This window comes from Gopherus flavomarginatus, chromosome 3 (assembly GCF_025201925.1).
Source record: "Gopherus flavomarginatus isolate rGopFla2 chromosome 3, rGopFla2.mat.asm, whole genome shotgun sequence".
Taxonomy (NCBI): domain Eukaryota; kingdom Metazoa; phylum Chordata; order Testudines; family Testudinidae; genus Gopherus; species Gopherus flavomarginatus.
The window spans coordinates 45940823-45966413 of NC_066619.1; the positions used below are offsets into that span (position 1 = coordinate 45940823).

Genomic DNA, 25591 nt, shown 5'->3' on the forward strand with positions numbered 1-25591 from the left:
GCAGCGCTTCGCTCGCACGTTGCCAGTGCGTGGGCGAGTCCGAGCCTGGGAGTCCTGAAACCCCGCGGCGCGCAGCCTTTTTCTCGGCTCCATCTGGGAACCCTTATTGTGTCTGTCTGCCAGGCTCCTCCTCCCAGTGCGCCGCCGTCCCGCCGCGACCCCCAGCTCCTGGTAGCGCTCCGCGTACGCTCCTTTTGAGGCACCCTACGTCGTTGTCTCCATTGACCGCCCTGCTGAGCCTCCCAGTGAACCTGCATTTCCTCTGCGGGAAACCCCATACCTCCCCTACGCCCCCTTTACACTGGGACACCCCCATCCCCTTCTACCCCCCCGGACACTCCCATGCCCCCGCTACCCCCACTACACCCCCTTTCCCTCAGGACAGGCTCCCTTTACCCTGGGACGCCCCCTGACCGTTGCAGCGCCCCCCACTACACCCCCTTTACCCTCGGGGACTCCATCTCCCCTTCACTCCCTATTGTACACACTACCTCAGGACACCCCCACCCCCTCACTGCCTTCCCTCCCTAGGGCACCCCCACTGCACCCTTCCCCTCTAGCTCAGGCCCCTCCCGTCCCCTCTCCAGCCCCCCGTGCCACACGAGGTCACCCCTGTCATTGCACCGTCTCTAACCACGGTCACCCCCACACCCCCTTTCAGCCCTTCTAGCTCAGGACGCCCCCTACCCCGTGATACGCCCTATCGCTTCCTCTACCCCGAGGAAACCCTTGCCCCGTTACACCTCCCGATCCTGTCTGCGACCCCCAGCCCGGCAGGCGCGCCTCTGTCTGGCCCTGGCTTGCTGGCGGCGATGGCGGAGCGGGGGACGTCAGTGTAAGTGGGCCGGTCCTGGGCTGGGCTGGGCAGGGCAGAGCCTCCTCCCTCCCTCCCGCTGCAGGGTCCGCGCTAAGCTCCCAGCCCTGTGCCTCAGTGAATGGGGCGGGGGAGCCCGGCCGCCGGGGGGGCAAAGGCAGGGCCCGGGGAGCCGGAGTGAGAGGAGTCCCAGCTCTCTGTGCCGCCTGGCACCGGGGATTACCAGCCCGAGGAGCCTGCAGAGCCGCAGCACTGAAGTTGCAAAGGGCAGGCGGGTAAGTTGGGAAACAATTGGGATCGTTTCCATTCATTGCATGTGTCTGCAGCCCTAGCAGAGGGCAGCCTGGCTGCACCACTAGCAAACCAGGGAAGAACTGGGGGTGGGGGCGACTTACGCGGCAAGCTTCCCTGCATGTAGTTTACTCTAGCCACAAAATAGACATAGTTGGTGGTTGGAGACGGGAGTTTGGGGCTCACGAGTTCCTGTGTGTGTAGAAACTGGAATGTTGAAAGAGACCTTGAGTGCTCGGTATTGTGCGTGGGTGAGAAAGAGACAGAGGGATACAGCGATCCTGCTAGTTTACAGGCTTTGGTGTATTCGAAACAGCTGCGGCACAAAAAAGTGGGGATCCCACGGACAGGTTTGGGCAGGGGCGATGGAACGAGTTAAATCCTCTTATAACCCGTGAAACTCCTTAAAACAACAACAACAACAACCGGCAAAACGGTGTAACTTCTCAACACATTTCCCTCAAACTTCAGTTCACGGCTTGGGCGGAGGACCCCTTGGCATAAAACTTTACAGCTGCATACTGCTTTGTTGTAAAGCTGTATGTGAGGCTGTGTTGCATAGGGCGCTTCTGCTCTGCTCGCTGGCTGGCTGTAACGACTCTAGCCTACTTGCTAGAGCAGTTGCCCTTCCCTGTGTGATACATAAAGCAAGCAGATAAATCTGCCACTCGCTTTATTGCTCTGCTGCCTGCTGTGTCTCTCCAGTGTGGAAAATGAGTACGTTGTTTTCCTCTGTGATCCTTTTGGCTGTGTCAGGGGGAAGGAGCCCTTAATGTGGCACATACACTTTTGGTTGGGAATGAAAGGGCTTTCTGCAATAATGACCCAGGCTCTCCAGTATGAACTGTTGTGTGTTTTTAAGTTTATGAATGCACAAGTAACAATATGTAAGAAATTATGTATATAGCTGGGGTTTTGGTCACTCACCCACTAACAAAACATCTTCAAGCTGCTTTTCTTTATCCTGCTATGTTTTTGTGGGTGATACTATATGATTAAAGAAAAATCACAGTTCAGATGGTTGTTTTGGGTGAATTTAGTTTGTGTGAAGTGTTGAATCATGTGCATTGCTATATGTTAAATAACTGAATTTAGTTAAGCACATGTTTTTGATTGTTTTATACTGCAGTATTTATTAGTTTAGGAACAGTAAAAGACCATCTAACAGGATCAGAGAAGTTTCAGCTGGGGTGATGGAGAAATGAGGGAGTTACAAAAACAATAATAAGGCTTATCCCCTACCCACACTCCTCAGGCCTTTTCTGTATTTTTCATGTATCTGTTGTGTTATTTTACTTACACTCACCAGTCACTGATTGCAACTTCACATACATGCTTTCTTGTCTCAGAGCAACATATTGAGAACTTGATAGAGCAGCCATGAATAAAACCAGATTTTGTCTGATGTTTAGTGGTGTGTTGATAACCATGCCCTGTATCAGTACTGTCAGGATTATGCTTCTGCCTTGGGCACTCATTTGTAGTCACAATCCTTTCCCATGCTGTGTTTTAGAAAGCAGAGATTCATATTTCCTTTCAAAGCTCACTTTCTTCCTCACCTCCGATATCTCCCTCCCCTTTGGCTTTCTAGGCTTTGGTTTAAACTAAGCTACAGGAAATGGGGGGTGAAGGGGGAGAAACGGGAGGAAATGGATAAAATATAAATAGCAATAAAAAGTTTTTGTCCTGAATAACAACTAAAGTAACAAACTTATTAATACATCACGTGTATGAAGTGGTGTTATATTCAGTCTTAGTAATTTATACACTTAAAAGCAAACCACAAGGCGGTACTCCGACTCCCTAACACACACATGCAGCCACATGCATTCACTCATCATTTCTACTGTAGTGGTAAGTCTTGTGTTGGGATGAGGATGAGGGGAAGAAACAAAGGGAAATAGTAATTGCTTTGATCCTTTTTCGAGTTATGGCTTGCTGTCATGGAAATTACATCTGTTGTCCTGTAGTATACCAGTGTTTAACTTGTTATGATTTATTAAATGCCTCACCATTGGTTCAGTGAAAACTCTTCATGTTAGGAGCTGCCTTGGTTGTCTGTATTTTGTACTGTTGGTGCTAAACAAAAAAATAATACTGTTAAACTAGTCTTTCATTATTTTGCATACTACAGCACTATAGAGGTTATTTCTTAAATATTTATTACTTCTACATGAGGATGCATTCTTTCAAAAGTCATCTGTCCTGAGGGATATCAAGAATAAACTGTTCTCACTTATCAACCCTGTATTTTCAGTTGTTTTATTTTTACTATGTGAGGCACATCAGTATAGAACAGGGTTTCTCCACCCATGGGTTGCGACACAAAACTGGATCACCAGAATGTGTCAAAGGGTCATGTGGGGGAGGGGAGAGTCGGGTCCTGCTCTTGGAGGCAGTGGGGTAGTTGCAGAGCCCACCCCACACTCACCCTGCAGTGGCAGCTGCTGCAGCTATGTTCCAGTGGGGTGGGCTGGCTGGGCTTGGCTCCCCAGTACAGGTGTGGCGACCTGGTGCATGGGGATGCACGCTGCTCAGGTTTGGCCCTGTTGCCCCTCTGTAGAGATGACAGGCCTACCAGGCCAAATTTAAGTGAGTGGCACCGTGACCCGATGCACCAAGTCGCAATGCCACTCCACCACTGACAATTTTTAAATCAAGATTGAATACTTTTAAAATGATGTGCTTTAGGAATTATTTTGGTGAAGTTCTGTGACCTGTGATATACAGGAGGTCAGGGTAGATGACCACAATGATTCCTTCAGGCCTTGGAATCTATGAAGCATACAGATTGGGTCCAGCGGAGGGTCTGGTCCAAACCTGAGCAGTGCTGTTACTCCAGAGGTTGCAAAGTCCAGAGCAGGAAGCTGGGCCCAGGGATTGGGCAGGAGCTGCCACTATAGCACACATGATACATTTATTTAGTACTTATTAAGTTAATTTATATATTATGTAATATTTATTTAGTAAACAGATTTTTTTGCACTATCACTATTTACTGGGTCATAACAGGCCATCAAGATTTACAAATGGGTCCTGAGCCAAAAAAAGTTTGAGAATCTTTACTATAGAACAGAGGTCCTCAAATTGTGGTCTGCAGACCACCAGTGGTCCGCAAGCTCCATTCAGGTGGTCCGCAGATAGTTCCCTCTAAGGTGCGCCAATGGGCAGCCACACACAAGAGAATGAAGGGCCATCCGCCTAATTAGTGGAGCTGTGCCTGTGTGGCTCCATTAATTAGGTGCCTGGACCCTGGAGAAGATGCACTTGTAAGGTGAGGTGGTGGCCTTGGGGGGGGGGAATAGAGGGTAAATGGGAGGGAGCAGTGAGTTGAGAAGAGGGGGTGGGGGGAACTTGGGATGTGCAGGGCTGCAGCGGCCAGAAAGAGGCAACTTTCCCTAGCTTAGGCAGCAAAGAATCCTGTGGCACCTTATAGACTAACAGACGTTTTGGAGCATGAGCTTTCATCAGATGATGAAGTGAGTATTCACCCATGAAAGCTCATGCTCCAAAACGTCTATTAGTCTATAAGGTGCCACAGGATTCTTTGCTGCTTTTACAGATCCAGACTAACACGGCTACCTCTTTGATACTTTCCCTAGCTTCAGGGCTGCAGCTGTCAGGGGAGAGACGGCCCTCCTTCCCAGCCTCAGCTCGGGAGCTGCCACAGTGGGGACACATCCATCGCATTACAAAGGTAAAACTACTGGTATTAAAATATGAGTTGTGTGCTTTTATTTGTAGAACAAAAAAAATTCATTATTAAGTTTTTTTTTTATATAGCGCTTTTATCCAAAGTGCTTTACAATAGTTAACTAATGGTACAAACAACATTTGGAAAGATAATTAAGTAGTCTGCTGAGACCCTCAGCAATTTTCAAGTGATCCCTGGGAAAAAAAAAAATTTGAGAACCATTGCTATAGAACGTCAGTGAGACCATAGTGTGATGTGTGGAAAGAAAGTCTATTCATTACCCTTTCAAAAACAAACCCCAAACTAAGTGTTAAATATTTTAACATGTTAATACACTGCTGAACTGATTTTTGTTGAGATTGTAGAGATTTGTAGGCTTTTAATAATAAAGGCAATGCTAACATTTTAAAATTTAATTGTAATTTATTAAGTGTATGTAATTGTCTTAATTAATAATGCACTATCTATCAAATGAAATGATCGTAGCATTGGTAGTATTACTATTCAGCTAAGTTTGTGAGTATTTCCATTATAAACTGATAAATATTAGCCTGGATATTCAAGTTTTGGGGGGAGGGGACTCGTCCAAAACTGTTTCTTTTGGCCATTGCTGGATGACTAAAAATTGATCATCTTAATACTGAAAAGTGGTGGGGAAAATATGTATCCAAACTTACTTACCTTCTTCATCCTTCTGTCTGTCTTAACTATTTAGATTGTAAGCTCTTTGGAGCAGGGACTTTTCTCACTATATGTATGTACAGTACCAACTGCAACTGAGCCCTGTCTCATTTGGAGCTTATATGTGCTATTATAACTAGTAAATGATAAGAGTATGAGTATTTGGTCATCTCTAGTGACTGACCTACATAAGAGCAAAGCTTTACTATAACTGTCAGCTAATAGAGCAGATGAGGTGGGTGAGGTAATATCTTTTATTGGACTAACTTCTGTTGGTAAGAGAGACAAGCTTTCAAGTTTACACAGAGCCCTTCTTCAGGCTTGAGAGACTTAAAGGCATCCCAGCTAAATACAAGGTGGAACTTTAGTTAGGGCTTGGCTACACTTGGAGATGTGCAGCGCTGGGAGTTACAGCTGTCTTCGTATAGCTGTGTAGGGACAGCGCTGCAGTGTGGCCACACTGACAGCTACCAGCGCTGCAGTGTGGCCACATTTGCAGTATTTGCAGCGCTGTTGGGAGTGGTGCATTGTGGGCAGCTATCCCACAGAGCACCTCGTCCCATTTTGGCGCCGTGAGTTGTGGGAAGGGGACGGAAGGGTGCGGGTCATTCCGCTTCCTGTCCCAACGCCCCGTGGTGCAGTGCTTCACATCCCAGCAGTCACTGTTTTTTCATCCACGTTTGGCACCATCGTGAGTTTCCCAACGGTTTGTGTGCAGTGCGATTTCTGTGGGAAATGGAGCCCGAGCTGCTGAGGACTTTGCTGATGAGTGTTGCCAGCACATCATATTTGGCAGTTGAGCTATTCCTTCAGCTCCAAAGTGACAGTGAGGAGTCAGACGATGATATCAAGTCGCCTGACGCATGTGACACTAAATTGCTTATGGCAGTAACGGACATGCTCAGCACCGTGGAACGCTGCTTTTGGGCTCGGGAAACAAGCACTGAGTGGTGGGATCACATCGTCATGGAAGTCTGGGATGACGAGCAGTGGCTGCAGAACTTTCGGATGAGAAAAGCTACTTTCATGGGACTGTGTGCTGAGCTCGCCCCCACCCTGCGGCGCAAGGACACGAGATTGAGAGCTGCCCTGGTAGTGGAGAAGCGAGTGGCTATTGCAATCTGGAAGCTGGCAACTCCAGACAGCTACCAATCAGTTGGGAACCAATTTGGAGTGGGAAAGTTGACCGTTGGAATCGTGTTGATGCAAGTTTGCAGGGCCATTAATCGCATCCTGCTAAAAAGAACCGTGACTCTGGGGAATGTGCAGGACATTCTGGATGGCTTTGCACAAATGGGTTTCCGTAACTGTGGAGGGGCAATAGATGGGATGCATATTCCTATTCTGGCACCACCCCACCTAGCATCCGAGTACATTAATTGGAAGGGGTATTTCTCTATGGTTCTCCAGGCACTTGTGGATCAGCGTGGGCGTTTCATTGACATTTACACAGGCAGGCCTGGAAAGGTGCATGATGCACGCATCTTTCTGAACACTGGCCTGTTCCCGAAGCTGCAGGCAGGGACTTTTTTCCCAGACCGGAAGATCACAGTAGGGGACGTTGAAATGCCCACTGTGATCCTTGGAGACCCCGCTTACCCGTTAATGCCTTGGCTCATGAAATCGTATACAGGGAAGCTTGACAGGAGCAAGGACCGGTTCAACTACAGGCTGAGCCGGTGCCGAATGACTGTGGAGTGTGCTTTCGACCGTTTAAAGGGCCGCTGGAGATCTCTTTATGGGAAGCTAGACTTGAGGGAAAGCAGCATTCCTGCGGTTATATCCGTGTGCTGTACCCTCCATAATGTTTGTGAAGGGAAGGGTGAAACATTCAGTCAGGAATGGACCTCTGAGGTTCAACGCCCGGAGGCTGAATTTGCACAGCCAGAGAGCAGGGCTACTAGAGAGGCCCAGCACAGGGCTACAAGGATTAGGGATGCCTTGAGGGAGAATTTGAGGCTGAAAGCCAACAGTAATGTTTGGTGCCTTGCACGGGAGTGAAGTGCAGTGGTTACAATGATTTGCAGTGCCTGTTTTGTCCTTGGGGTACGGTATCTTTCACTTTCTGCAATAATAAAAACTGTTTTAAAAGCCAAGAAATCATTTATTGAACAGAAATTAAGTTAAAGGGCAGGGGGGTAGGGTGGTGAACTGTACAGTCAGAGGTTTGAATATGTCCTGCCTGGAGTGCTGTGCAATGACTGCTGCACTTCAGGATGAAAATGCTGCATGGTAATGGGGGTTGAGTGCAGAGGGTAAGGGCCGTAGTTCTCAGGGCTGGTAGGTGAACGTACAGGTGTTGGGGGCAGCTGGTGGTGGTAAGAACCTGGATGCTGGAGAAGGGGGTTTTGAGCTGACATTGGGGCACAAAGGAGAGAGCTTTGGGACGGGGGGAGGGCAGCACGGTAGTGCTCTGCCTGCATGGCTACGAGTGACTGGATACAGTCCGTTTGGTGCGCCAGGAGGCTTATCAGCTGCTTCGTGCTTTTCTTCTTAGCCAATTCCTTTCTTCTGCTTTCTCTTTCCCTCCAGTGCTGCATTTTTTCTCTCCAGTCCTGCAGCTTCTTACTCTCTCTGGCAGACTGATTCATAACTGCTTTCACCATATCTTCTTTGCTTTTTCATGGCTTTCTCCTCAGGTTTTGTAGCTTTACAGCAGTCTGTGATAAGGCCAGTCCATTTCTAGCAGTAGTCAAGGACACTATTATTAGAAAAAAGATAAAAATTGAAACATTTAACAGAGAGGCAGCATTGTGTATAATCACAGTGAAGGAGTTTACAGTCTCATTTTAGCATACTTTCCACATACCAAACACAGCACAGAGAGCCCACAGCAGCGAAGGCATGGTGAGTAAGGGGGAATGAGTGCAGGAGTTAATTAATCCTGGAAGCCATCTCGCTGGCGTGGCTCACCTGGGAAGGGGAACTGATTGGTTCAGGGCTGCGCTGGGGTTTCTGTGTGTTGGGGAAAGCAGAGAGCTGCGGGGGGACCTGCAGTGAACACTATCCCTACGTTTTCCACAGGAGTTAATCCTGGAAGATATCTTGCTGCGGGTTACCTGGGAAGCAAGGGAGGGTCTTCTACAGCAATGCGGATTCCGCCCTGGCCCCTATGCAGCTTGCCTGTGTGGAGCAATAGTCCCCCCACCCTGCGCGGCACAGTGGCGTGGACGCGTTAGCCTGACTGGGACAAGGACCATAATGGCTCTCCCTATAAACTTGCGGAAGCACATTGCCCACGCTCTGGCAGAAACTTTTGAAGAGATTACCGAGGCCGATTACCGCGACGTGATAGACCACATCAACGGGCTATTCCACATCTAGGCATGCATGCATGCAGCCCTAATCCCCCCATCTCTCCCGAAACATTTCCATCCTGAAAATAAAAGCTGCTTACCGGGAACCCGCTCCTCTGCTGCTTCTTCACCAACAAGTTCCAGCTGCTGCGACTGGCTAGCTTCCTCCTGGCTTGAGAAGAGCTCCTGGCTGCATGCCTCCTGGAACTCCGGGGTGTCTCCCCCCACCGCAGTACCCTCACTCTCGGTTTCCTCCCCCTCCTCCACCTCCCTCTTCTCTCCCTGCTCCGAACTGTCCATTGTGGTCCTCGGATTGGCAGTGGGGTCACCCCCAAGTATCGCGTCCAGCTCCTTGTAAAAACAGCAGATTGTGGGGGCAGCACCTGAGCGGTGGTTTTCCTCTCGGGCTTTGCAATAGGCACTCCGCAGCTCCTTTACTTTAACCCTGCACTGCACCGTTTCCCGGTCATGGCCCCTTTCCATCATGGCCTTTGATATCTGCCCATAGGTATCATAATTCCTACGGTTGGAGCGCAGCTGTGACTGCACAGCTTCCTCACCAAAAACACTGATGAGGTCCATCAACTTGCCATTGCTCCGTGCTGGGGCTCGTTTGGAGCGTGGAGGCATGATCACTGATTGATTGCATTCCGCACCTGGCTGAGCAAACAGGAAGGAGATTTTTAAAATTCCCAGGGCATTTAAAGGGCGGGTCACCTGAGGCCAGGGCAGTAGAGTGCGAACTGATGAGCAGAGTAGCTGAACAGGTATTCTGGGATACCTCCTAATACCCTGCAGGCCAATTACAGCGCTTTTGGTGGCCACACTTGACGAGCAGCGCTGCATCACCAAGCAGACTAGGTATACAGCCAGCGCTGCAACCAGGGAGTTGCAGCCCTGGATGTGCCTTGCAAGTGTGGATGGTTACTAAGTTGCAGCACTGTAAAGCCACAACCAGCGCTGCAACTCTCTAGTGTAGCCAAGCCCTTAGTGTTGTTCTTTAGTTCAAACAGTATCAGTTCATGCTTTTAGCACTGAAGGTCCTAGTTTCAAACCCCGTTGATGACCAAAGTAAAAAGTAGTTGTGTGGGGGTTTTGGTTGTTTCAGTGTGTGAGACAGTTTCCCGTAACTTATTTCACTTTAGCAATGGATTTTTGTTGTCAGTAAAGAGAATAGATTATATATAAAGAATCATGATGTTTGATTTTTATATTGATTCAGCATATAGCAGATAACAATAATTTTCTTCTAATATATGCTTATCAGTAACAGAAAAATGTTGGAATATTGTAACATTGGCTATGGCACCCGATGAAAGAGTGGTTCTCGTTACCATTATATTTTGTGCAAGTACAGAATTATTTTAAAATAGATAATACTTGACTGTTTGCCCAGTCTGGTGTGGGAGTAGAGAGCTACTGCTGCAGGGAGTGAGGAGTGAGTCCTGTATTGGTGCTTGCTATTGGTCGACCACTAGCTCCATTCCCAGTACCTTGCATATTTCTATGCCCCCAGTCCAAGCAGCAGCAAGCTTCTGGGAGTTTTCCCCTCCAGCACCCCAAAGCTGGCTCCTTACAAGGGAGGAGGAGTCTTGTGTCTTACACAGGGAAAGCCCAAACAAAGCCGTAGGACCACTGCATTGCCCCAGCATCCCCTGGATCCAGAACTATGCAGGGGAGACACCCCCCGCCACTAGGACCCATGTTGTGCTTTCTCTCTCCCTAAACATATCACATCTAGGAAAGAAACTCTACAGAAGAAGTAGCCAAGACCGGATGGACTGATCATACTTCTCCAGTTTTTACTAGATTTCTCTGTGCTGCACTCACTGTCTGTTTGTTGTTTTCCCATCCCCCATCCTCCAAGGGTCTCTTCATCTCAGCTTCATTCCACATTAGCCCCTAATACTCTGCTCCTTCTTCTCACCCAGTTTGTTCCCCTTACCTCCCTTTCCTTGTTTTTCCATTTAGCTAATCCCCTTTTAGCCCCCATCCCATCCCATCCCATCCCACAGTTGGAGCTAATATTACATTTTCTGCCATCATATTGATAGCCCTGCTTCTATGTTGAATCACTTTCCCCTACACTTTGTCTTGACCACTTAGATTTAAAGTTCCTTGGGGCATGGACTGACAACTGCCCTTGTGTTTGCACAGTACCTGGCACAATGGGATCCCAGTCTTGGTTGATCCCTAGGCACTACCATAATAGATATGATTAACAAGCTGGATCTCTGCCTGACTCAGCTGATTTTTCTGCCACAAGGATAATTAGAGCAACCCAGGAAGCCCCTACCTCAAATCAAGAAGCAGAGGACAGGGCTGCAATATGGAAAATTAGCACTTTAACAACAAGCATAGTGTATCTTCTTTTAAAAGAAAGATAAAACTACCAGTTATGGGTCTAATTTACAATTGTACAGAATTTCAGTAGAATTAAAAGTAGCACTACCACTATTCTAAAGATTAATATAAAGGCTGTTTATGTCCCAAAACCAGAGTTCAGGGTTTTATGTGAAATCATCTGCAGCAGCTGATGTCATAATACTTAAAACAGAATAGAAAGTTGTATTCCCTGCTATTTAAGGTATGAGTAATATCATTAACAGTTGCTGGGGAAACTAGGCATCCATGCCTCATCAAGTAAAGGAAGGAAAAAGAGATTTGTAATTCCAGTAGAATGTCTCTAATGTGTATATTTATGATTTGCACCTAAGAGGTCCTAAACTGTGTTGCTTCATAGATTTGCAGGAGCAGAAGGGACTGTTGTGATCATCTACTGTAAAACATGTTGCTGTATAACACCAGCAATAGAATTTCCCCAAAATAATGTCTAGAGCAGATCTTTTAGAAAAAAAATCTAATCTTTCACTGCAGTCACCACTTAACCATCTATCTATTAAGCTTAATAGACTGAGCTTCTTGAGTCTTTTGCTATAAGGCATGCTTTTTAATCCTTTAATCACTCTCGTGGCTCTTCTCTGAATCTCTTCAATTTATCAACATCCATCTTGAATTGTGGGCATCAGAACTGGACACACAAGTGCTTTTTTAGGCTGAGCACATTGCACATACCAGGGGCTCCTTGTATCCCTCTGTTCTCACCACTGTGCGCAACTCTCCCATCGCCCTCTATATCAGGGACTCCCTGTAAACATCTGCTCCCCCAACTCATCCTTCATGCCAGTGACTCTGTGTGCCCTATTCCTCCCTTCCATGCCAAGGTCACCAGTCATATTCCCAGTGCCAGGGGCTGTGTGTGTGTGTGTGTGTCCTTTTTCTTGCCCCTCTAAAGTACCTTTCATTCTTCCAATTTGGAAGGTCAGGTGGATGGCTTGTGTCCTCTTTTCTCCATCCCAGTATGGAGCAGGCTTTGGGGAGGCAATGAGCTAGGAGGGAGAATGCTCTCCCTGCAGTGAGACACTTAACAACTGTGGGATGCATCCTTAGCCAGTAGGGGAAGCATAGGGAGTGCAGAGGGAGCTAAGAGCAACTTCTAAACTGCTAATTGCTCACTGCCAGGGGATCTGTGTGCCTCCCCCCCCAGTGCCAGGGGATCTGTGTGCACCCCCTCCTCCCAGTGCCAGGGGCTCTGTGGGATCCCTCCATTTCCTGCCCACCGCCATTCTTGTTTCTTTCCTTTCTATCTGGGAGATAAGTCCTTCTGTATGACAACTTTTATAAATTCAACTGGGAAAATGGCAGAGGTGAGATGAGGCATGATGTTATGCTAGAAGGTGTTAATGGCTCTATCAGCTGGATTTCTGATCTATAAACAATTGCAGACCTGATTACAGCTGATGGGTCTGCTAACCACATTCCAGGGGCAGCGTGTTCCCCATTTTCCCCCTTTTGATTTTCTGATTTTCACCAAAATCAACAGGGTATTCTCTGTTAAGGCCGAGAACATTCCTGAAATTTTGGAATTGATTGGCTGTGGTGTTCAGAAGTTATCACATTACATCCAAACAGAGGAATGTCTTTGAATTGACTATTGGGCTTGGCAAATCATTTAAAAAAATTAGGACCCCAAAATTGTAGTGACATCCTATTTCTTTTATCGCATCTGAGGGAACTTTGAAGTCTCATATTAACATGTCACTATTACAAAATACACCACTGACATTTACTTGAAAGTCTGAATTATGATGATGAATAATTTCAACTAGATATTTCACTTTCTTAGAGATGTATGTCTATTTGGTAATGCCTTATCCTTGCTTTTTCATTATGTTTGTTCACCTACTCTCTAATTTGTAAATTACAGCAACTCTGAATGGGTGTCCCAGTCATTAGTCAGTTTTACAATGTATTGTTTTCAAATACATTCATTTTTTATGTATAGGCATTTTACTGTTGATTTGGGATCTTAAATATTTCTTACAATTTCTTTTTGATTAGTTTTTAAACAAACTCCTGACTTTTTCACTTGTATTTAGACTTCAGGAGGTCAGATATAGCCAATACGCAGATGATTTTTAAGGTTTTTAGGAAGTTACTCGAATGAATCCAAGCCTCAGTTCAATGTATAGAGTGCTCCTAAGGTGTTTTCATATAAGGAAGTGCTTCAAGAAAGACTAAACCCACAAAGAAAAAATAAATTGTAAATTTACTGTGGTTGCCAGATAAATGACTACAGGTATACCATAGCAGGTCCTAGTTTTGAAAATGTGAATATTTGCTGTTTTGTTTCACATTGAAGATATTTTAAAGGGGATAGTGATGGTGTTTGAGACTGGTCAGTCTTGACCATATGATTCTAAAAATTGACCCTATTGGTAAGTCTACATTTCTCTGTGGAAAGCAAAGGCTTGGAGGATAAATTTGGGGAGAGGTTTCCCCAATTTTCCTTATCTTCTTTTGTCAGTAGTCACAATGTCTTTTCCAGCTTAAAGCTTCATAATGATCTTGGATATCAGTTTTTGGAAGAAACCAAAAGGTTTGGACATGTTTGTGTGTACAGATATACAGTGAAATTTGTTACTATTTACTTTTATTTATATGGTTTTTGAATTATTCCTCTTATTTTTTTGAAGACTGAAAACGAAACAAAAAGCAATATGCATAACACTGGGAGAAACATCCTGCTGCATAGCAGCCTGCTGCCAAATCAGATATAGCCCCCTGACAAATGAACACAGGAGACATCAGCTTTCCCCCTCATTTCAAATTATTTTGCTGACAGTACTATCCTGTCATCTGACAGATTGGAAGCATTGTTGGAGTCTTGTCTTATCTGTAATAGCTATAATTGCCTTATTTTTATGTGAGATCAATACAATTCATGAATATCTTTTTTACTACCACCTGACACATTACATGTTTCATATTTATGTATAATTTGATAATTCAGTCAATAAGACTACTGATGGTCTGTTCCAGATAAATAATACCAATAATTAAAAAAATCCAGTTTAGTGGGTTTCCAGTCTAATAGCATGATGAATTAAGTTGCATTGTATGGTCTTGGCCCCTTTCACCTTGAAAGAGTGCCTCTGGTTCCATGCATTTCTTTAGCTCTTCTGTTAAGGCATTTTTTGATATTTAAAAATAAACAAAATTTCTTGTGAGCTTAGTGATTGTAACCCTATTTTTTGTGCCAGACAGATGCAATTCAAGCCTAGTCTGAACAAAATGGTACAGTGGTTTATCTAAAGTTGTGTTTGGAAACTACTTCAGTTTCTCTATGTAGACAAGGTCTTGGACAGCCGTCTTGGACAAATTTCGTCGCACAGCTTCCAGACCTGTTCTGTTCTGTAAAGATCAGCTCTAAGGTTGGAGGATAATTTAGTCTTCATATTTGATCCTTCTGCAGAGATTGCTGATAGGGATGCCAATTAGTGCCATTTATGATTGCAGCTTTTTAAATATTTGTTTTCTAGGCAACAAAGTTGCTCTTAGAGCCAACTCATTTTACATATATCAATGAATTGCTATTAGCAGGGATCATTTCTAAGGAACATTAGAAATATTGAGTCTTTTGAAAAACTCTCCCGTCCCAAAAAGCAAGCAATCAAACACTGTCAAATTTGCTGAAGTGCATGTGGTTTGGTAAAACAGTTTGCAATTCTTCATTCAGAACACCTGTCTTCAGGTGATGGCAGTACACCAGAGAGAATCTTTGGTTTTTATACTTTGGCCGTTAGCACATAAATGTCCCTTTGATACAGTCTGTGCAAGATAACAATTTGGGGGAAGGAAGTGTGCAAGGGAAAATACATTATAAGCATACAGGTTGTAGTTTGTTGTGACTGTTTGTTTGTTGAGAGGTCTTTTCGGATGTGCAGAAGGAATTTTTTCTTCTAAAATCTATTAAAGGTCTGAGGTTTAACAGAGAGCAATCCTTGCGACAAAAGTTTCACAAGATGGTTCTTTAAATGCCATGAAATACAATATGTTTGCACTTCACACGCAATTAGTTATTATGGCTTTTATGAGTAATGCCTACTGAGGCTGTCTAATTTCACTCAAGCTCTGTCAGTGTGGCATTTGTGTAACATGTTTCCCCCGATAAAATTAATTTCTTTCTGGCAGCAGGCAAGGCAATCAGTAATCTGAAATTAACTCCATCTAGTAACACTTGCCCTTCATTTGTGCGCAGAAAAGACTTGAAATAATTTAACATTTAAAAGAATATTCTTGTATGAAAAACTGAATTATTGAAACCAGATTTTCATTGTGTTCCAAATGTGGCAACTCATTCTCTTGGTTTTTTAATATGTTGAGAATAACAGGGCATACTTGGATTTTGAATGCATATTTCAAGTCAGACTTCGGGGGGTTTCTTCTAGAGGTATATAAATAGAACATTTAAGTTCTGTTCTTACTGTTATGATCTCAGCCTAGTCTGTAGGCCAAATTCAACAATGTAATTGAATTATAGTTTTATGCTCAATAGAGAAACTTATACAGTTGTGTATGGTTTTGTGGATTTTATCTTTCAGGGACATTCGTACTGTGATGTCCTCAGTGCAGTGGCTCTCTGTTATGGCTAACCTTACAGAAGTTAATGATAGGGATGTTGGAACAATTTTTATTGTCGGGGTACTGAGAGCCATTAAACCAAACTGTAAAGCTTATATGTAATGGAAACTAGTTCAAGCAGCACACCCAGCATCCCTAGTTCCAGCACCTATAATGAAGGCATCTATTTGTTCTGTTCAGTTTAGATATTTGGGCTCACAATGGGCATAGTATGTCCAAACTACTCGCCGTATTAGCGGGTAGTGATCGATTTATCGGGGATTGATATATCGCGTCTCATCTAGACGCGATATATCGATGCCCGAACGCGCTCCCGTCAACTCCGGAACTCTACCAGAGTGAGTGGTGATAGTGGAGTCAACGGGGGAGCCACGGCCTTTGATCCCGCACCGTGAGGACGGGAGGTAAGTCAAAATAAGATACTTTGACTTCAGCTACAGTATTCCCGTAGCTGAAGTTGCGTATCTTACACTGACCCCTCCCCACCCCACCCCACCCCAGTGTAGACCAGGCCTAAGACAGTTGGAATGCAAACTTTCCCAGTGGTCACCCAACTGATTGCTCTGTGAGGTAATTTAGCAGAGGCTGCCAGTTTTGCTGAAATGTGTATGGTGTTTTATGCTGTGTATACACGTATATCTAATCATTAGTCATAACTATAACTGCATAAAGTTAGCACAATTGCCTTCATCCAGTGCTTAACAGCAAGATGACACAAATACATTACACAATACCTCTGACAGCTTGAAGTAGAGCTTGCCTTTCATTTTAGCAAAATGTGTAGACCTAGAACTGAGCTCAGAGCAAGACTGGAACATGACTGGGTAAAGGTGGCTTAGAGCTACCCTCGTACTCTTCTGCTGATCTGAGGGCCAACAAAACCCAGTCCAGTCACACAACGAAGCATCCTTAGGGATGTTCTCACTTAAACTTGGTTACTTGTGTGTCGAAAGGATTTGTTCCAGCAGCTGTGGGTCGCAAGACCAGTATTTCCTACCTTTTCTGGTTTAAGAGGACTTGGGATGGGGATGGGGATCCCAAGTTGCAAAGCAAGTGCAGCTTGTGCCTTGAGAATCTGCAAGCCTGCTTGTATCATCAGTCAGAGTGAGAAATTGCTGATTCGTATCCAATCTTTTTAGTATTTTAGGCTTAGTTTGTGATTTTGTTTGTTTACTAGGTAATCTGTTTTGATCTGTTTGCTAACACTTACAGTCACTTAAAATCTATGTGTTGTAGTTTAATAAACTTGTTTTATGTTTTAATCTGAGCCAGTGTGCCTTTGACTCTTTGAATGAAATATCTGGGGAAAATCTTAGCTTGGTTAACACAAGTGCATTGTGCATATTCCTCTCCATATTGAGGGAGAAGTGAACTGACCTCTATGGTGACATTCTCAGAAATGCTCCCAGTTCCATGCTCAGGGCCAGGTAGGCAGGCAGAGCTTCAGAGTCTCAATGCATGGATGAGACGATGGTGTAGAGAGGAGGGGTTTACGTTCATTAGGAACTGGGGAAACTTTTGGGATAGGGGAAGCCTATACAGGAGGGATGGGCTCCACCTAAACCAAAGTGGAACCAGACTGCTGGCACTAAACATTAAAAAGGTTGTAGAGCAGTTTTTAAACTAGGAGATGGGGGAAAGCCAACTGCTGCAGAGGAGCATGTGGATCGGACACAGACTTCTCTTAGGGGAGAGTCTGATAGGGAATCTCCAGGTTATAGTCAGGAACAGAGGACGGAAGAGGATAATGTAAGGGCCGGATCAGATGATAAACAGTCACATAAAAAAGAATATGGCACATCAGAAAAGGGCAGACAAATAAACAGGGACAAATTTTTAAAGTGCTTGTACACAAATGCTTGAAGTCTAAATAATAAGATGGGTGAACTAGAGTGCCTTGTGATAAAGGAGGATATTGATATAATAGGCATCACAGAAAGCTGGTGGACTGAGAGCAATCAACAGGACACAATCATTCCGGGGTACAAAATATATCGGAAGGACAGAACAGGTCGTGCAGGGGGAGGAGTGGCACTATATGTGAAAGAAAATGTAAATTCAAATGAAGTAAAAATCTTAAGCGAATCCAAATGTTCCATAGAATCGCTATGGATAGAAATGTCATCCTCTAATAAAAATATAACATTAGGGATCTATTATCGGCCACCTGACCAGGACAGTAATAATGATGATGAAATGCTAAGGGAAATTAGAAATGCTATCAAAATTAAGAACCCAATAATAGTGGGGGATTTCAATTGTCCCCATATTGACTGGGAACATTTCACTTCAGGATGATATGCAGAGATAAAATTTCTCGATACTTTAAATGACTGCTTCATGGAGTAGCTGGTATGGGAACCCACAAGGGGAGAAGCAACTCTAGATTTAATCCTGAGTGGAGCGCAGGAGCTGGTCCAAGAGGTAACTATAGCAGGATCGCTTGGAAATAGTGACCATAATACAATAGCATTCAACATCCCTGTGGTGGGAGGAACTCCTCAACAGCCCAACACTGTGGCATTTAATTTCAAAAGAGGAAACTATACAAAAATGAGGGGTTTGTTAAACAAAAGTTAAAAGGTACAATGACTAAAGTATCAGAGGGGTAGCTGTGTTATTCTGGATCTGTAAAAGCAGCAAAGAATCCTGTGGCACCTTATAGACTAACACACGTTTTGGAGCATAAGCTTTCGTGGGTGAATACCCACTTCGTCAGATGCATGTAGTGGAAATTTCCAGGGGCAGGTGTATATGTATGTGTGTGTGTGTGTGTATATATATATATGGATGAGGCCCTGTTCTAGCAGTTGAGGTATGAAAACCAAGGGAGGAGAAACTGGTTTTGTAATTGGCAAGCCATTCACAGTCTTTGTTTAATCCTGAGCTGATGGTGTCAAATTTGCAGATGAACTGAAGCTCAGCAGTTTCTCTTTGAAGTCTGGTCCTGAAGTTTTTTTGCTGCAGGATGGCCACCTTAAGGTCTGCTATAGTGTGGCCAGGGAGGTTGAAGGGTTCTCCTACAGGTTTTTGTATATTGCCATTCCTAATATCTGATTTGTGTCCATTTATCCTTTTCCGTAGCGACTAAAGTGAAATCCCTGCAAGTTACATGGGCCCTTTTTAAAGACACCATAATAGAGGCCCAACTTCAATGTATACCCCAAATTAAGAAACACAGTTAAAGAACTAAAAAAGAGCCACCGTGGCTTAACAACCATGTAAAAGAAGCTGAGAGAGATAAAAAGACTTCCTTTAAAAAGTGGAAGTCAAATCCTAGTAAGGCAAATAGAAAGGAGCACAAACACTGCCAGCTTAAGTGCAAGAGTGTAATAAGAAAAGCCAAAGAGGAGCTTGAAGAACGGCTAGCCAAAAACTCCAAAGGTAATAACAAAATGTTTTTTAAGTACCTCAGAAGCAGGAAGCCTGCTAAACAACCAGTGGGGCCCCTTGACGATCGAAATACAAAAGGAGCGCTTAAAGACAATAAAGTCATTGCAGAGAAACTAAATGGATTCTTTGCTTCAGTCTTCATGGCTGAGGATGTTAGGGAGATTCCCAAACCTGAGCCGGCTTTTGTAGATGACAAATCTGAGGAACTGTCACAGATTGAAGTGTCACTATAGGAGGTTTTGGAATTAATTGATAAACTCAACATTAACAAGTCACCCGGACCAGATGGCATTCACCCAAGAGTTCTGAAAGAACTCAAATGTGAAGTTGCGGAACTATTAACTAAGGTTTGTAACCTGTCCTTTAAAGCGGCTTCGGTTCCCAGTGACTGGAAGTTAGCTAATGTAACGCCAATATTTAAAAAGGGCTCTAGAGGTGATCCCGGCAATTACAGACCGGTAAGTGTAACGTCAGTACCGGGCAAATTAGTTGAAACAATAGTTAAGAATAAAATTGTCAGACTCATAGAAAAACATAAACTGTTGAGCAATAGTCAACATGGTTTCTGTAAAGGGAAATCGTGTCTTACTAATCTATTAGAGTTCTTTGAAGGGGTCAACAAACATGTGGACGAGGGGGATCCAGTGGACATAGTGTACTTAGATTTCCAGAAAGCCTTTGACAAGGTCCCTCACCAAAGGCTCTTACATACAAGCTGTCATGGGATAAAAGGGAAGGTCCTTTCATGGATTGAGAACTGGTTAAAAGACAGGGAACAAAAGGGTAGGAATTAATGGTAAATTCTCAAAATGGAGAGGAGTAAGTAGTGGTGTTCCCCAAGCGTCAGTCCTGGGACCAATCCTATTCAATTTATTCATAAATGATCTGGAGAAAGGGGTAAACAGTGAAGTGGCAAAGTTTGCAGGTGATACTAAACTGTTCAAGATAGTTAAGACCAAAGCAGATTGTGAAGAACTTCAGAAAGATCTCACAAAACTAAGTGATTGGGCAACAAAATGGCAAATGAAATTTAATTTGGATAAATGTAAAGTAATGCACATTGGAAAAAATAACCCCAACTATACATACAATATGATGGGGGCAAATTTAGCTACAACGAGTCAGGAGAAAGATCTTGGCATCATCGTGGACAGTTCTCTGAAGATGTCCATGCAGTGTGCAGAGGCGGTCAAAAAAGCAAACAGGATATTAGGAATCATTAAAAAGGGGATAAAGAATAAGACTGAGAATATATTATTGCCCTTATATAAATCCATGGTACGCCCGTGTCTCGAATACTGTGTACAGATGTGGTCTCCTCACCTCAAAAAAGATATTCTAGCACTAGAAAAGGTTCAGAAAAGGGCAACTAAAATGATTAGGGGTTTGGAGAGGGTCCCATACGAGGAAAGATTAAAGAAGGTAGGCCTCTTCAGCTTGGAAAAGAGGAGACTAAGGGGGGATATGATAGAGGTATATAAAATCATGAGTGATGTGGGGAAAGTGGATAAGGAAAAGTTACTTACTTATTCCCATAATACAAGAACTAGTGGTCACCAAATGAAATTAATAGGCAGCAGGTTTAAAACAAATAAAAGGAAGTTCTTCACACAGCGCACAGTCAACTTGTGGAACTCCTTACCTGAGGAGGTTGTGAAGGCTGGGACTTTAACAATGTTTAAAAGGGAACTGGATAAATTCATGGTGGCTAAGTGCATAAATGGCTATTAGCCAGGAAGGGTAAAGAATGGTGTCCCTAACCTCTGTTCATCAGAGGATGGAGATGGATGGCAGGAGAGAGATCACTTGATCACTGCCATTTAGCTTCACTCCCCCTGGGGCACCTGGAATTGGCCACTGTCGGTAGACAGATACTGGGCTAGATGGACCTTTGTTCTGACCCGGTGTGGCCGTTATGTTCTTATGAATAATAAATTCATACTGGTCGGGGTTTTGGCCAGGGCAGGATGGTACAGCTCTGTGGTCTTAGGGTGGGGAGCTGGGGGTTATCTTGGCTGTAGCCTCTCTATTGTTGGCTCATCCCAAAGCCTGCATGCACCTGCAGCTTGGTGTGTCCCTGCCTGTGTGAATGCTGTTGGGCGCATAGGACTGGCAGCAGTCTGTAGCCTGTCAAAGCAGCACAGTGCTGAGAGTGAGTCCAGGTTCATGAGTCAGAGGGCTCAGAGGTATCCCAGTTCCAGGTGGCATCTCAGGGGCAAACCTGTCACAACAAGTTTCCATTGATCTGAAAGATTGCGTAGTCCCTGCTGGCATTGCCCATAATAGGAATAAGATGTCTCTTTCAAAATGGAAGAAACCTCTTAGGTGGGACTGCAGTCCTTTACATCATTTTGGGTGGTTTTATAATATGAATAGAAGTACAAACTTCACTCAGAATTATAAAAAAAAAAAATTGCAATAGTAAAAACTACACAGTGCAAATAAAACAGTAGCATTAGTTTAACACTGGTTGAGAAACGAAGCAAACAAAAGTTACAAAATGTGCAGTGTTAAGGCTACAAAGTCGACCTTAACTCTGCTTCTTCCTCATATACTTCCAAATATGACCAGTGCTTATGGGCATTTCCCTATATGGTCTTTTTGTACTCGAGATACTTTCTTGAGGAATCGTTGTGTGATAGAAGATAATAACTGACAGACCTAATTACAAATTCTGTAGGGATTTATGCTGTAGAGAAGTACCACCAAACGATATACCGTAGTTTGTCTGTTTAAACAATGCTATCTGGTAATCTGCTTTGCTTCTTAATGCAACATGGACCCATCTGGCATGAGTTTATTTGTGTGTGTGTGTGTGTGTGCGCGTGTATGCGCGCGCGCCGAAGATCTTGGTCTTGAGAATGAGTGATCAACTTCAGTGTTTGAAGCGGGAGGCATGAGCATTTATTGAATTGCCTATATAGTTTAAAAGCCCAAAATAATTAATTCTAATCTCATTAGAGATTAAATATAATTTAATATTAATTTAATACGTTTAAAAGGTGCTCGTTTAACAGTCCTGGTAATTGAAGTCCTGTTTATCTAAAGAACTGGAAAAGCACAGGAGCAGCAGTGTTTTTCCATCAACATGACTCAACCTTGCTGTGAAAGGACTATCTCTAGGGATGAAAGGATAGTTCAGTCTGCTTAACCTCTCCTGAGTTAGCAAACAAGCATGTCAATTATGTTACTGGTTTCTGTGGTGGGGATACTTGTGCATTGAAGGCTACACAGTAACAACAATGCTTATTTCACCAATAGCTGTTTAGCTATTAGTAATTTTCAGGGCTAGATTTGAATTAGCAACCCAGAGGTGTAAGGCTCTGTGTTTCATTACCAGTCGTCCCTTGAGGCATCCAGCCTCCACCCTTTATTTTCTTTTAAGCAATTGTATTCCTAATTATAGCCTTCAATTTAAAAAATAATCTTGACAATGGCTGGCTATAGCTTTCAAGACAAAATTTAAATCAAAGGCTACACTCACACTTTACAGCGCTGCAACTGGGGTGTGAAAAAACACCCCCCTGAGTGCTGCAAGATACAGCGCTGTAAAGCGTCAGTGTAATCAGGGCAGCAGCGCTGGGAGAGCAGCTCCCAGCGCTGCACGCTACACCCGTAAGGAATGTGGTTTACATGCAGCGCTGGGAGAGCTCTCTCCCAGCGCTGCTGCTCTGACTACACTCACACTTCAAAGCGCTGCCGCAGCAGCGCTTTAAAATTCCAAATGTAGCCATACCCAAAGTTGACTACAAGTAGAGAAGAGAGGCAGCTGGAACTGGTGCTTTTCACGGAGATTCTGTTTGTAGGGGTAAGAGAGAAGGACACATTACCAGATGGGGAATCCTAGTGCAAAATACCTTTCTCAGCATGTAGATCACTTGCTTTAATCCAGCCATGAAAGTCAAAGAGCTATAATCTGGGTTTGAACAAATGTACCTGATTGCTAGATTAGGGTAGATTGGGGAAGCGGTCTCCCCCCCCCAAGAGTTTTGGGGTAATCCTCTGTAGAGATGCCTACCCTCTTTCCTCTTCAGGTACTTCCAGCAAATTCCTAATAGGGAGCTGTTGGACTCCATCTTTCTCTGTTTCAGTTGCTCAAATACTACAGTGATGAGAGTCGTATTTGAAGCTGAAGAGAAAAAGATGATTTTGTATTTCAGATAAATTACAGCTTGGTTAATTAAACTTTATCAAAATCTCCCTGTAGTTTTATTTGGATAGGGTATTTTTCATTTCCTGAGCAAAACTGCTATATAGTATTGCTATTTTAAATAGCTGACTGTATTCCACCCCAGAGATAATTGCATTTCAGTGGTGCTAACGTGATCATATATAACTCATAGCTGTCTTGTGTGCACGCTGAGACTTACTTAATATTTTTTTTATAAAACACTTTCAGATTTTTGTGCTAAACAAGTACATTTTATTATGTATTAAAGGGTGTAACCACTGAACTATTGAGAGTTTGAGCGTATCCTTTTAATACTGAGATAGGGGAGTTACTCAAAGAGGACATCCGGTATTGTTGTCAGTTTGAATTTAAATTGCCAGAAATAATATCCTACTGATGCCAATTTATAAAATACAGATTTCAGTGAGGAAAACTGTAATTTTGTACGTCTCTCTTTGAATTGTAAAGGTTGCAAGAATCAATCTGTTTAGAGTTAAGGATTCAGGGTAATGTCGGCAAAAAGTTGTACTTTATGAGCCAAATGCCTCTGATTCTTTTTCTTTATAATTTAAGACAGAAGTACTTTTAACAAAAAAAAAAAAGAAAAAACCCAACCCCATGAACATTTGTCTGTCTCCTGCCAGTTGGCATCAGCTGCAAATTATGTTTCGTTTCAGCCATACTAAACTCCAAAAGAAATAATGCAAGTTGTCTCATTTAGAAAATGTCATTATGCTTATAATCCTGACATGGTTGTGTTAATTTATATTCTCCATCCCTTGTGTGAAATCTTATTTAATATGGAAGTCTCTCTTCTTCTTTTTTGTCCCCCTTCTTACATTTCAGATATTTCTTAATTCATTTTCATGTCAGTATATATGTGGAATTCTCTGAAGTTTAACCCTATAGAGCAATGACAAAGTCTCTCACGTACCTGTGTTGTGGGGGGGGAGGTGGAATATGGAGAGTAGCGCATTGTGTCAGTACTACTACTGCAGAGGAGTATTTGCTGGATTCATTTAAGTTGCATGCACGCTTTGTTTCTCTATCATACATGAGTTTACTTTGCTTGTGGCCTCTTTATCAGCTGTGGAAATTAAACTCTAGCTTATTAGAACAATAGGCTATTTACAGCTTTCTTAACATCCGAAAGCCTCCTCCACTTCTGAATTACCAAATAAACAGGTGTTTGCAGTGTAGTTGTAGCAGTGTTGGTCCCAAGATATTAGAGAGAAAAGGTGGATGAAGTAATATCTTTTATTGGACCAACTTCTGTTGGTGAAAGAGGCAAGTTTTTGAGGTACACAGGGCTGATCTAAATGAGAGTACTGAAGTATGTCACCAGGAGCAGTTCAGTTTAGTGCTGCTGATTCTGTTTTTTAATGTGGAGTTTTTTTAATGTTATAGTTACATGTGGTTTCGCTGTGAATACTACTTCAAACTTTTTAGAAATGAGCACCTTGATGTTTTAGAACTTTTCTAATGCAAGGAGTTGTACGGCAGAGTTATATTGTACAAATTAGCTGTAATGAACTGAGTCCGAATGAAGAGCTATAAACAATATTCTAAACTCTGGATGTTATTTTTTATACCTGTAAACAGGTATTTTTTAAACCTGTGATCTTCAACTTTGTCCCTACCTTGACAATACAATTCTGTTATCTCTGCAGATTTATTAAAGCTTTGCCAACCAAAGGCAGTTATGACCAATGGCACTATAGCCATGTTGCTTATGAAATGACAAGGGGAAACCCAAGTTTTCTGCCCACTCAGCAAAGGTGGTCCAGCTCCTTGGCTGGTAAAGAAACACCTCTCCTACATTTAGATAGTCTGTACAAGAGGAGAGCTCAATTTTACATTAGGCTTGGTTATGCAGCTAACAATTGGATCAGTCAGAATAGATTGTATACAACCTCTGCTATTGCTGAGCGGGTTTCTAAGCATATAGTGCTTTGCCTCCAGATAGAACAAGAAGATTATGTGATTCTTTGCCAGGCAAAAACAACAAAGGGCTGATGTTCTGGGTGGTCTTTCTCAGACCTGTCCAAAGGAACTCTACATATTTTCCCTGTATCCTCCTGATATTCAGAGCTATTTAAAAAAATCATAGGGGCAAAGAACCCTGTATTATTAAAAGTGGGTCATCACGGTTTTCAGACTGAGGCTATGGCCACACTAGACAGCTTACAGTAATTTAGCTGCAGCACTGCTAGTGCAGATGCTCTAAGCCGATGTCAGAGACTTAATTACTCTAATCCCAACAGCGA

General features: G+C 43.5%; 1 protein-coding gene across 1 annotated transcript in view; it reads left to right on the forward strand.

The window, feature by feature from the left end:
- Positions 1-1010: 1010 nt before the first annotated feature.
- LHFPL2 (LHFPL tetraspan subfamily member 2) overlaps positions 1011-25591 on the forward strand; it is a 249449-nt gene continuing 224868 nt past the window's right edge. The window contains exons 1-2 of the mRNA XM_050947155.1: positions 1011-1089; positions 4708-4802. The gene's annotated coding sequence lies outside the window, so the exon portion shown is untranslated. The remainder of the gene's footprint in view (positions 1090-4707; positions 4803-25591) is intronic.